Source organism: Harpegnathos saltator, unplaced genomic scaffold (genome assembly GCF_003227715.2).
Source record: "Harpegnathos saltator strain DR-91 unplaced genomic scaffold, Hsal_v8.6 scaffold202, whole genome shotgun sequence".
In the NCBI taxonomy this organism is placed as follows: Eukaryota; Metazoa; Arthropoda; class Insecta; order Hymenoptera; family Formicidae; genus Harpegnathos; species Harpegnathos saltator.
In genome coordinates, this window is record NW_020229987.1 from 1,602,209 (window position 1) to 1,615,155 (window position 12,947).

A 12,947-nucleotide genomic window follows, 5' to 3' on the forward strand; every position below is an offset into this window, starting at 1 on the left:
GAATATTCACTGACTAGATACACGCGAGTGAAGCGCGCGAGTCGGCTCTGAGCGCTACACAGATAAGAGCACTTATTCGTTAACTTTAACACGCACTCTTCTGCAAAAATTATTTGTCGGACGCAATTTTGCTGAAGGAAAAAGTTGTTTGTTTTAGCATAAAATATCATGTCCCGTATTCCGAATGAGGGAATTTCGGATCACCCTGTATATGTGTGGAATATATCAGATCATTCAACATATAGTTTTTGAAAGAAGTTAACTTGGTTTACTTCTCCACATTTCGAAGTGAACTAACGTCCGGTCGTGGTTTTGATCAACGGGAATAGTGTTCAAATCGCGTTTTTTTTCGAGGTACTAGTTTGCACAAGATTGTAATTTTTTATTTCTTTGTCGCTGGATTATTACTTAGCGACGGATACATTCGTTCTTCTGACATTATCATAATTATGATAATTTTAACGCGGAGTGCAAAGACACTTGGATATTTGTTCGTAAAACTTCCCTTACAAATAATTTCAACATGTTATGGAGTCTTTCAGGAGTTTCAGCAAGGAATTTTACCACGTTTTGTTTATTAGACTTTGCGCGATATACGATGATACGTTAAAAATGACGATAAAATTATTATATATAACGAAACTGCGAGAGAAATTGCCGAGAAAAAATGCATTTCGCGCTACTAATCTCTTAAACATGACCTATCGATTTCAGCGCGTATCCGACACGTACGCCGACACTTAATTGCGCTGTATTGACTGTATACGTTCAAATATATATAAAGCAAATATCGTGCATGGATAGTACACGCTAGCCTGATGACTTATCAATGAGAGCGGTCGCGAGAAAAGAATAAAAAATAATATACGGAACATTCCTCGCCGCGCGAAGCAAATAAACGTAGAATTTATAAAATACGATAATATTGAAGCTTCTACATGTTAACCCTTTTACGACCAACCAAAAACGGGGCCGACGTGTCGTCTCTGTTTGTTTACATTCAGACTACCTCCCCTCTAAGTGTCAAATGGTACGTACGTATCAAAACGGTCGTGCTATTTTTCGCATACACCACATTTTATTGGGACTGGCAATAAAAGGGTTAAGAATTATGCATCTGGAGTATCTTTATTGTAAAGTTCTACGATAAGTGATTCTAATATCTTTCTTTTTTAACGTCTCCTCCGAACGCACGTAGGTTTAACACTCACAGACATTTCACACGAGACATTCGGCGTACGTAGAACTTTTTTACGATCACATCTAATTACAGAGTTTTACGAAGCGTATTACGATCTCTGTTTTATGACCGAAAGAATATATTCTGGAGTATAAAAAGGATTGTCGTACAAATGCACTCTTATCGGGTTTGAGTGGCAGTAATGATTACGAAAGGAATTGCAATCAGCATAGTAATAATTACAAATTTAGTAGCCTCTAAAATATAGCTTTCGAGACGTTATGAGAATGTTAAAAATAATTTTTACGTCTATCTTTTGGTTCGGTTACCGGATGCCGTCGGCTCCGAAGATTCTCATATGCATCTCACAAAATCGCGGAAAAATGAGTAGCAATTAAAAAATATAAATTTACTTCGAAGCAAACAGATTTTCTCTACTTATTTGGCAATTAAAAGATATACCTGACACGCAATATCGAACGTAATAATTTCGCTGAACTAATCATCCCAGACAAAAATAGTTCCTTATGAAAAGTATGTTTTTATCCGACTAAATTACGACAACAAAAAGGATTAAATTAGACAGAGGGAAAGATATGTAAGTAGCACCTGCTGTCAATTGTGGATGAAACTAGTGTTACCGTGTAGCTCGTGGAAAACGATAGTGACAAAGGCGACGGAGTAAAATGTCACTGCATTTTTTCACATGCGTATGACATAACGAGAAAGTCTTCGATCCATTGTCTGAGAAAACTCGCGTAAGGCCGGCCGTCTTGCACACCGTGCATTCGTGTGCCTTAATAATTGTTATTAATCCGCTAATTATTAGTGAGTTCTTTTAATAGCTGAAAAATGCTGCAACGTTTAATAGCCGGTGTCACGGATGTCATGCTGCCCTAGTTCTCAAACATTCTGCTTCGGAGTTATGTACATCGTGCGCTTGTACACAAGAGCGTGACGCGAGCTCGATTTGAAGACTATCTTTTGCAATATAATTTTTGCTACTTTTAATCTCTCTCTCTCTCTCTCTCTCTCTCTCTCTCTCTCTCTCTCTCTCTCGTATATTTTCCTATTTTTTCGTAATTTTAATGCATCATCTTATATTAAAAAGAATTTACAACACAAAGATCGAATTAATAGCGTTTGCCAAATATCCTCAAAGATATTTCCGTATAGTAATATCTCCGAAATATTTTGTAAAGTTTCCCAAAAGTCACCCTTGTTAGCGATACACTTTCCGCTGTAAATTCAGGAACGGCCATTATATTACATCATTATATTATATCAATACTATTATATTATATCAAATCTGCGCAAGAAGTTAAATATACGTTACAATATGCAAGATGTCGGATAACTTTCCGAATGTAGGGCGAATAAGTAAGTAATTAGTGTGACACGATTAAAATCACGTTTGAAACGAAACGAACTATCGCGTGATGTGCATCTATTTTTACTGCAATTAAACACTTAAAACACGCGCAGACGCTTAATCCTCAAATATGACCACTATCTGTTCTCATCATTTTTATCTCACATGTTGACGATATATAACTTGCTTCACGATATACATAAACATGAAAAACGTTACACACGCATATTTTATCTTCTTTCGCAGAGAAAGGAAAGTGGTACCGAGCGACTACCGGGAAGAGATGAACGTCGGAGCAATATAAAATTTCAGCCCGAGGAAACAACTTTTCAACGTGAACCGAGCGAGATGATAGAAAATCGTTCCTCTCATTACACATATCATGGAACCAATTGTTCGTCTTATTGCGGATACCAGTTCGCGCCACTTTACGAGGGATACAAAATTGCGCGTTTAACCGCCCTGGCTACCCGACGATTTCCAGAATATTAAAAGCGATTTGCACCCTGAGAAAATAACAGTGACCATCTACAGGATCATATTTAAATTGCATCACCGACCGACCGACCGCTCGTCCGAGTCTTCTTTACCTGGGTAACGCCGTTATTTCTCTTCGTTTTTCGATGAATAAAACATGGCGGTGGCGGCAGCATCAGTGGCGAAGGATCGCGGACGCGTTCTCGTCCTGACACTCAGGATCGTCAGTGTCAGCATCAGCATCATCATCAACAACAGCAGCAGCAGCCGCCGCCGCCGCCGCCGCCGCCGCCGCCGCCACAGCCGCCTTCGAAAATTATTCCAATCCGTGGACGCCGGTAGCTGGGATGGGCCTCACGCTATCCAGAAGGAATACGTTTATTCTCCTTCAGCGAGGAATGGTCGATAGATCGCCGAAGGATCGCCGAAGGATCGCCGCTTCTAGGCCCAATGGACGAGCAATTACTCGGAAATTACTCGGATCTATCTTCTCTCTTTCGATTTTGTTTCGGGGCGAAAATATCCCTACACGCGATCCCCATCATCGCCCAACGCCAAATTACCCACCGATAATTAGGTTAGGCCACTTATTCGAGGAGAGTCTCATGGCAACGCCTCATGGCCCAACCGTTCGCCATTTTACTCCTCGCCGGAGAACACTGGATAATCGAATGTAGCGACGGTAGCGTCGGAGCAAAGATTATTGTCGTACGTAGATCGTACAAAGATCGCATGTAACTTAGAGGATGAACACGACCACTCCCTTCAATGAATTTTTGTATATTATGTTGGTGAAATATCAAGAAGAAAAGAAAAAAAGCAAAATGACTGTATGGAAAGTGTAGGTGAAAGAAAAGTGAAGAGACTGAACTAAGGTTCTCTATTCGTTATTATCATGTAACGAATATATCGTATTAAATTTAGATTTTCTGTTTAGCAAACAAGGAAAAAGAGCAGAGTAATATGCAGTAGAAAAGAGAAGGACTAAACGCTTTTTTAATACACGACTGACGTCAGCTATCGAAGTCGAAACACGCGTGTGGAAAGATAATCGTAACGATTATGTTCGAATGATTACGTAACGAGTGCCACTGCCTTTCACGTTATTTCTAAGTTTCTCGTACTGTACGAATGGTGCATAATGCCATTTACGCAACAATAATTTACACGCTACGAGAATGTAAGCAAGCTGTCGCGTTTATATCGAAGCAAAAATGTCTCAGCTTATGAGTCCTAGATAATATATGACATTTGCCTTTACCTATTCCAAGTGGCAAAGAACAACCTCATGCTGGTTTTTGCCACTTGGTCACAATTTTGCAAGGAAGGCGGACAAATAAAGTTTCGTTGGAATAAGCATTGCCACTTTTGCAGTCGTTCTCGATGCATCAGCCGAGAGTTCGATGACACTATAATAGAATCGCGTAACTGGGGTAGAATAATATTTGCGATCGCTGCCATTAAAAGAGTGCTCTGCAAAATTATTCCTATTCGCATCGCTTTCCATCGTTTATGTCCTAACCGTATCAAACTGATCGCGGAGAGTTGCGCAAGTTCACGCTTCATGTGAAATCCATCGAGAAGTGTCGTGTATGATACAACGTAACCAGACAGGCTTAAGGCGTCAAGGAGTTCAACTACATGTATGATGACAAGTTGGCAACGGGAATTAACGTCAAAAATCAACAGGTACCATGTACCGGTCAGTTTCTCACTACTGAATATGCATCAATCATGTGGTCTGCACGAAATCCTTGGCGGAGGAGTTTTTTTTATGGGTTGTTTTAGCGCTATTTAGATTTCTCGAAAAAAAATACGGAGCAGCTTCATTGTCGTTAGATAAACTCTGCTTTTACGATAAAAGTAAAAGAGAGAAATGATATAACATAAATAAAAATACAATATCTATACCTGATGGACAAAATGTTGTCATGTTGCTTGACGACTGTTTTGAGGGTGTAAGATGCTCCGAAAGATTTTGTTCGGTTTCGTTTGCGTCCGTCTTTAATCCGATTGAAACTGTATAGCACGTTGTTTTTGTTCTCAAAAGTTTTCGTTCACATCGGCATCGCAATGATATCATCATCGCTTGGTGTGCTTTGCAAATTCGCGCGTGAGATAAATATCCATGTACAATCACGGATAAATTTAGCTCTATTATGGTTTCTTACGTTCAAACGTACCTACAATTATACGGTGCATAGCGATATTAAAATAAACACAAAATCTCCATTGCATAAAGCAACGTACGCGCGCGCACGCCCGTGTTCTGGCACTATAAGAAAATGTTGAGCACGTAAGCATGACGCTTCGAAACGTGCGGTCGTCCGGCTTCTTTCATACATGAAACATTTCATAAGACTATAATTGTCTGGGAGATCCGCTGCGCGCTGCATTTTTCATCGCGATTTCACTAACGCGGATGTCAGTAACTGCGTTTTCCTCTCCGTCACTAGCGCAATAACGGAGAATAGATAAATGCAAAATAGAATTTTGCGGCCTAGTTTGCCGCTGTTTAAGGTTTGTTTGTTCAATTGGAGCTTGCCAACTTTTAATTTCTCTCGCTAATCTGAAGAATTTGTACGGATCGTATTCACATCCTGTAATTTATGAAGGCATATCATAATTACGCACACGATATAATTAGAATTAAGTGTTAGTACGTAAGCGAAAACATCGTGTGAGAAATTCCAACCAGGTTTTCTGATGAAGATACCGCTGCGTTAAAATCGTTCATTTCTTCGTTCACGAATGAAAATTAAAAGAGAGGGTGTGTTCGCAAAATTTCAGGTTTGATTTATCGTGTATCATATCGTGTCCGTTAGATAATTCTATTCTTTTCTATTCTATTCGTTAGATTTTATTTTTTTAATAGAAAGTCTTGATGTATAGTGTAAGTGAGAGAAGTATATAAATCATCTACTGATTTTCGGGCAGAAATTTGCACAACTTGAAGGAAATTTATCGAAAATAATTTACAAGTAAAAGTATATATATATATTATTAAATGCGAGGGCAGCAAAAATGCGCAGAAATAAATCTGGTTTTGTCCGAAATTTAACCATGTGACAAAACAATCGTACGTCCTTCATCGTCTCTCGTTATTTTATGCTGTAAATTATTACCTGTGGAAAATACGAGCACTAGAGACGAAAATGTGTGGCAGCTTGTGTAGGCTACATGAAAGAAATAACGTAGTATTCCGAAGCAATTGTACGGGGGTATGGTGTAAAGTTAATGTAATTTATCCTATTACCGCACTTGTCGGCAAGACGTTACTTTATCTCGTAAACCGGCATTAAGAGATGGCCAATTATATAGTCGGCCATACTGAAATGACAATTACTTGTGATAACTAGCGCGTAAAGTTGATCGTGGAGAGGAGAAATTCGAAGCTGAGAAAAAAGAGAGACCGCCCTCCCGATCCGAATTTAATGGAGACCACCTTGTGCAACAGAAATTGTAATTTCTGCACAATGAATGATTATATTTCTGTATTCAAAAGTCGCTAACGCGATTGATCGCATTTGTGTCTTTTGCACGACTCGACTTTAATAATTAATAATCTTAAACGATGGAATATTCCACGATATCTTCTTTTTCGTTTTCGCGCGTAAAATTCGCGCCTAAAACTGATGCAAGAGATTAAAATATATTCAAGATACGCATAGATATATTCCACGTTATTTCGTGCTTTTCTCGGAATGCATGTCCATTCGCTGAAATGGTTTTTACAACTTTTATAGCGCGCATAGCGTGTGTTTTTTCGTGTATCTCAACACGCTACGAGCTCACCTATAACAAATAATGATATTGCAAATTTATCTATAATAAAGGCTGATCACGTGTGTACGTACGAAATATCAAGTATCACCACGAATAAAATTGAGAGATGCAAGCGCAAATTATTTTGAGCTTTTTACCAATTTGCGTTTTTCTTACTTCCTCAATAAAACTCGATGGAGCAAAGTTACACACCGAACATTATGATATTCAGCGCGCTTGTTTCAGTCAGAACGACTTCATCCCGACGATGAGCCGGATTTATAGAATGAGCAAGATGTCGTCGCGGTCTCCTCGAAATAAAAGCGAATTTCAGTTTAGATATTTTCGACGCATTTCCCTGCACTTTTCGCAGTGCTCGAAACGCGATAATCAATTAAATGCACGTATGACGCACCGACATACATATTTTCCAATATCGGCGAGCCGACATGCACTTGCGCGACTACATGTTTCATATGTTTCCCCGATTATCGAACGAGGCCGGGATGTATGTGTAATCGGCGGCCGCAATTTACGAGCTGGAAGCTCGCGCGCGCGGGCGGGATTAGCATCGGGAAAACTTTGTGTCGCGACGTACGTGTACGCTCCTTTTTTCATCTCTCCCTCTCTCCTTTTTTTATTTAGCTTCGCCGCCAATGCATAAAAGAGGTTCATTTTTTTCATAGCGCGAATCAAGATAGCACGCGGTGTGTCTAAACCGCGCTGGCTTTCCGACGAAGCCCGCGTCGCGAACGCCGCGCGTGTATACACACCGCCCGGCCGGCAGCAACCATGCCGAGCACACCGCACTCGGCAATTTGATGTTAAATGCACGTACGCGATAGTTAGCCGCGGCATATATCCCCCGCGTGCTTAAATCGTGATAATATCCCCGAGCGCGTATATGTCACACGTGTATAAAGTTAACAATGCTTAATAATGCACGGGGTGCGCCGGAGACGCGAGCTGATCCGCGGTGTCGATAACTGTCAGCCCGTTTAATGCCACTTTCGAATATCGATAACGGACGAAACGTAACAACTGCATATTCCCACGTATGCGTACGCGTCGTATAGCGGCTGAAAAATTTTATCGGTCGCGCGATATATATCCCGAGCACGAAATATCGGCGTTCGCGTATACCACCGCCGCGCCGCCTCCGTCGCCGCCCCGCCGGACGTGCAACACGCTTTTAAGTTAATATCCCGCCCGGGCTTTATTACCGGGTTTCTCTTTCTCTCTTTTGCTCTGTGTGTGTGTGTGTGTGCGCGCGTATAGTAAGTAACACTAAACGACAGTGTCGTAACGATAAATCTTGCCGGCCTGTTAATCTTCGCATCCACCGGATTATCGATTCGGTGCTGTAACGAGCCATCGATTGGACGATAACGCGGACGATAATCCATCGCGGAAGCAATAAATAGCAATAATTACCGGAGAAATTACAATATTTCGTTTCGTCGCATGTTTGCTCACAAAAACCCGAGGTTTTTATCTCTTCGGCGCATCTCTCGCATTGATACGATATTCGCGCCAGGTGATACCGCTACAAATGCGTTCATTTGCGTTTCATGCGTCAACGAGTCATCCTTTAAAAATATGCGACGTAAGAGCTGTGTTTGTGGAAAGTGGGTGTGAACGACGCAGTGATAAAGCGTGTCGAACGACAATACACTGTAGCCGGAAAGGCAACGCGTCGTGTATTGATATGGTGAAATAAATATTCAAGCCGCTAATCGTGCACCAGGTGCATCACAAAGTTTGTAAAATAGCAACAATTGACTGTAAACTCATTCTCTGCACGAAATCCATTTGTATTTCTCGATTTGAGGTATTTTACGTTCCTCGAATTTACTCGTGGTTGTTTCCGGAGGTCTCACAAGCGCTCCCCCGCTTAACATAATTTAGGATCATTCTACAATAATTAGGATCTGGAACTTCCTCAAGTAACATTTCCTCGATGTATTATGTTGTAAGAATATTAAGTACGAATTTGAAGCGAACCTGAGCCACAGATCCTGACAAATCCCGAAGGCAAGACCAGATAATCGGTGTTCGCGAAATTCCTCTGCGAGAACATTGCGACTCGACTTCCGCTAAAATACGTATGGCTACATGACGAGGGTTTCGCATGACATACATGTCCAGATAGACCTGTGCCAATCCGCGGTACCAGATGGACTAAGAACTCGCCAAAGATCGTCTCGCTTCACAAAGTCTTACCGAGAACTACTGAAAACTGGAGCTACACAACAGCGGAAGCGCGGTTATCTTAAGCAACACCCCTTCGATGTTCTCTCCCGAGAAGGATGTTGAACGCGGATCGTCGGTAGCGACGGATCCGGACGACCCCGTCGACCTCCGACGGGCTGAAAGTGCGGGTTCGGTGGAAAAGGCCTTAAAAAACAGCCGAGAAAACGAACGAATGCACGCGACCAAGATGGCGTCGTGCTCGGGCTCGTCGGGTATATTACGATAGTGACCGGGGCACGCGGGGGGAAACGACGACGACGACGACGACGACGAGCGCGCGGAGCAGGCAGGAATGGAAGCCGCAAAACAGGAGGATGGGGATAATTGCGCGAGGCAATGCACGAGGCTCCTCCCCTTATTCAAGCCTAAAGCCTGCAACTGCAAGTGCCAAGCTACTCACTTTGCGGTGCGCACACATGACACGTTCGCCCGCTTGCGACGCGCATCCCGCAACGCTGATGCCGTCCGTGCGCTCCGCCTTTGCGCTACCGTACTCTGCAAGAGTACGTGTCTTTTTATTACGTGTATGAGCATGTGCACGTATACACACGTGTGTGTATGTAGTGGGTGAGTGTGCGTGCGTGCGTGCGTGCGTGTGCGCCCGAGCACTCACACTTGTGTATTTGTACGCAACCTGACCAGGACTCCCTGGAAATCTGACTCACTCACGTCGGCGACGCTCGTTGTTGCGTACCCTCTATTGATCCGTTTTTCTCCTCTTCAGATTCGCCCCCGACGGGTACTTTGAGGTTTCGCAGAAAAATTCAAGATACGAGTGCCATTCTTCTCGATTTTGCGCTTTTCATATTGAGAAGTCCAACGTTAGGAGGAGAGAGTCGTGCGAGAATGAGTTAGTCGCCAAGTCGAGGATGAAAAAGATGAACGCGAAAGAAACAGTATGAAGATCCATATTATCAATTTCACATTTCGTTTATCATCTGATATTTGATTTGGATTAAGTTGATTTTGTATAACGGTATTTGTTTCTACCTGAATTTAACTCCTCTCGTTATTATTAATAAAATTTGGTGAGGTTTTTATTAATAATATTAAGAGAATCATCCATAGTAAGAAGAATAATGTAAAAAATATTGTCGGGAGACGCGCCACGTACGTTAAATAACGGATGTTGTTATAAAGTCTATTGGTAGCCAATTTGTTCTTGGTAGTTAATTGCTTAAGCAGTTTCTTCTCTGCAATTGTATTCATAATTCAAGAATATTGTTTCACGAGATAACGCAAGAGACTTTATAAGGCTAGATGCTGAAGTTATGAAATTTCCAAGAATAAGAACCGAAGGCGTGTCGGTATAAATTCAATGGGTTCGTCGCCATTATGAAGTGCGTACATTGAAGTACGTTTTCTTCATGAGAATGAAGCAGCTGGATTAACGGTATTTGTAAAAATATTTTGCTGAATCTCACTCAAAATTATAGCGGTTTAACAACTCACGATATTTACTCAACTTGTGCAAAAAATTGCATATGAATACGAGTATTTAAAAGCTCAAATATTGTAAAATATAACAGATATATAACAATATATAATAAAGCAAACATATAACAATAAATATTGTAAAAGCAGCATGCGAAAAATATTAAACAAGTGTTCAGCTCATATATGATACATGTCCTTATTGATGAAGGACAATGCAAATTTAAAAAAGTGCATTTTCATGATTATTTCAAGGCGGTGCTTAAAATTTATCTAAACAAAACGTACGATTTTTTTGCAACCGTTCTAGTTTAATTTTAATTTTAATTTAATTTTAATTTAATTTTAAAAAGTCTAATGTCATATATCTATAATGATATAATATTCAAATTCTATGTTGATGTTGTTATTAATTAAAGATATTATTTTTTATGTATAAATACTTTAATCTAATTTGTTCATTTTAATTATATCCTCATAAATTTTTCAACCCTTTCAAAACCAGTACATAAATCATTATTTCACTTTAATTATACCTGTTTTTTTTATTAATTTGTATTTATGACTTTTCACGAACATTTTTCTCATAAGTAACATCTATGTAAAATACAATTTGATTTATTAATAATATTATTTTGCGTTTAACACGTACGGAATCGTTTCGAAAATCGTATACTTCGTTTAGATTGTTTTATATAGAATATTAATTTTTAAAAACTTGCCACTGTTTCCTTTCTTCATTTCCGTTTTTCCATTTTCCGTCTTTTCATTTTCCCTTCGCTACTTCTTTTAATCAAGTTGATAATTCTTGCAACAGTCAATCTGCAGATTGTCAATTCCTTGTAGTATTCGCTATAAGAAGGACAAAATATAATTAGATATTTGTATATTTACTTTTAAATTTTTTTCATATTTTTTTCTTATATTTCCATTCTCCTATTTTTGATAATTTAGTTAATTTTATTTCTAGTGCAAAATGGCCCTCTATCAGTATAATAGTGTCATTATTATTACATGTATAGCTATTTAATATTTATGAACTTGGTTTTTCTTCCCCTCATAAAAGAGTCTTTAATATTTCACGTAACGCTTAGGCATATATCTTACATGACAATCTATTGCAAGACTATGCATGATTAAATAATAGTTGCAAAATAGGAGAGAATAAAATTGCAAACTAGGCGGAGTACCAAGATCCCATTAAACGATTTAAAAATATTTATCCTTAACTAATAGTGATATGCATTGTCTATCTAATTAAAAGTTATTCCGACATTTCCGATTCGGCAAATACATATGCCATTTTTATTATGTATCATTATTGCTCAACGTACAATCAACATCTTTTTTTATCAGCATTCAAGAAATTTGCGTAATACACGTAATACACGATAAAATAATATTTTTTCAATCGCGAACATCATAACTTAAAGAATTAGTCATCATCGCGTATCTCATTTATTACGCTGCAACAATCATACTAGGCCATCTTGATTCGGTACACCGAAAGTTGATCGATCTAACCCTTTCTTAAATTTCATGACGATACGAGCTAGTTCGGCACAAACGACATGAAATACAACGATTTTCTGATAGTACAGTCATTAATTTCGCGATCGATATCATTTATATCCAAAATATAGGCGAAATCAACAAGTAAAACACACGAAAAGCAGACTTACCAAAGAACGCGTCCGTTACGCAAAACTAATCTTCAGAAAAAGAAAGATCGACAACTTCAAACGTTACATGATGCGCGCACAGGGCTGTTCTTTTTCAGTTACACTTTCTGCACTTTCTTACGATTTTTTCCTTTAACTCTTTTTCTCGTTATATTTCACATACAAGTTTATTTTATCTCAGATACAGAAAGTATAACGCAGTGTTACTAAAGGTAACAAATAATTATATAATTACTAACAATAAATCTATCTGTTGCGCTGCACTTTCGGAGGTAACTAATTATGCACTATGTGTAGACAATTGATACATGCTAAAGCCATCGTGTGACAACTATTACTCACCACCCAGCAAACACAATATTACATGTAACGTGCATGTTAATTGTAATTTCCTACTCAACAATATAACTGCTATATAACACGTGTTATACGCTATATTATATTGTTATATTGTTGTTATATAACACGTGTTATATGCTGTGTTATATTGTTGAGTAGGAAATTACAACTAACATGCACGTTACATGTAATATTGTATTTGCTGGGCATTATCAATGCTTAATATTGGATAATGCAAATTACAAGTTAATGAAAGAGTACAAGATGACGTAACAATTATCGTTTTACGCGAAGCTCAATACAACGAGAAGACAAACCTGAATCGGTCATATACGTGCTGTAATCCTCATTTTAATATATTTCGTTTCAATCTTGAATTTTTCCGATCAGCGAGTTTCCGACTTATTCATTGGACGTGCTACCCTCTAACGGTGAAATGAGGGAA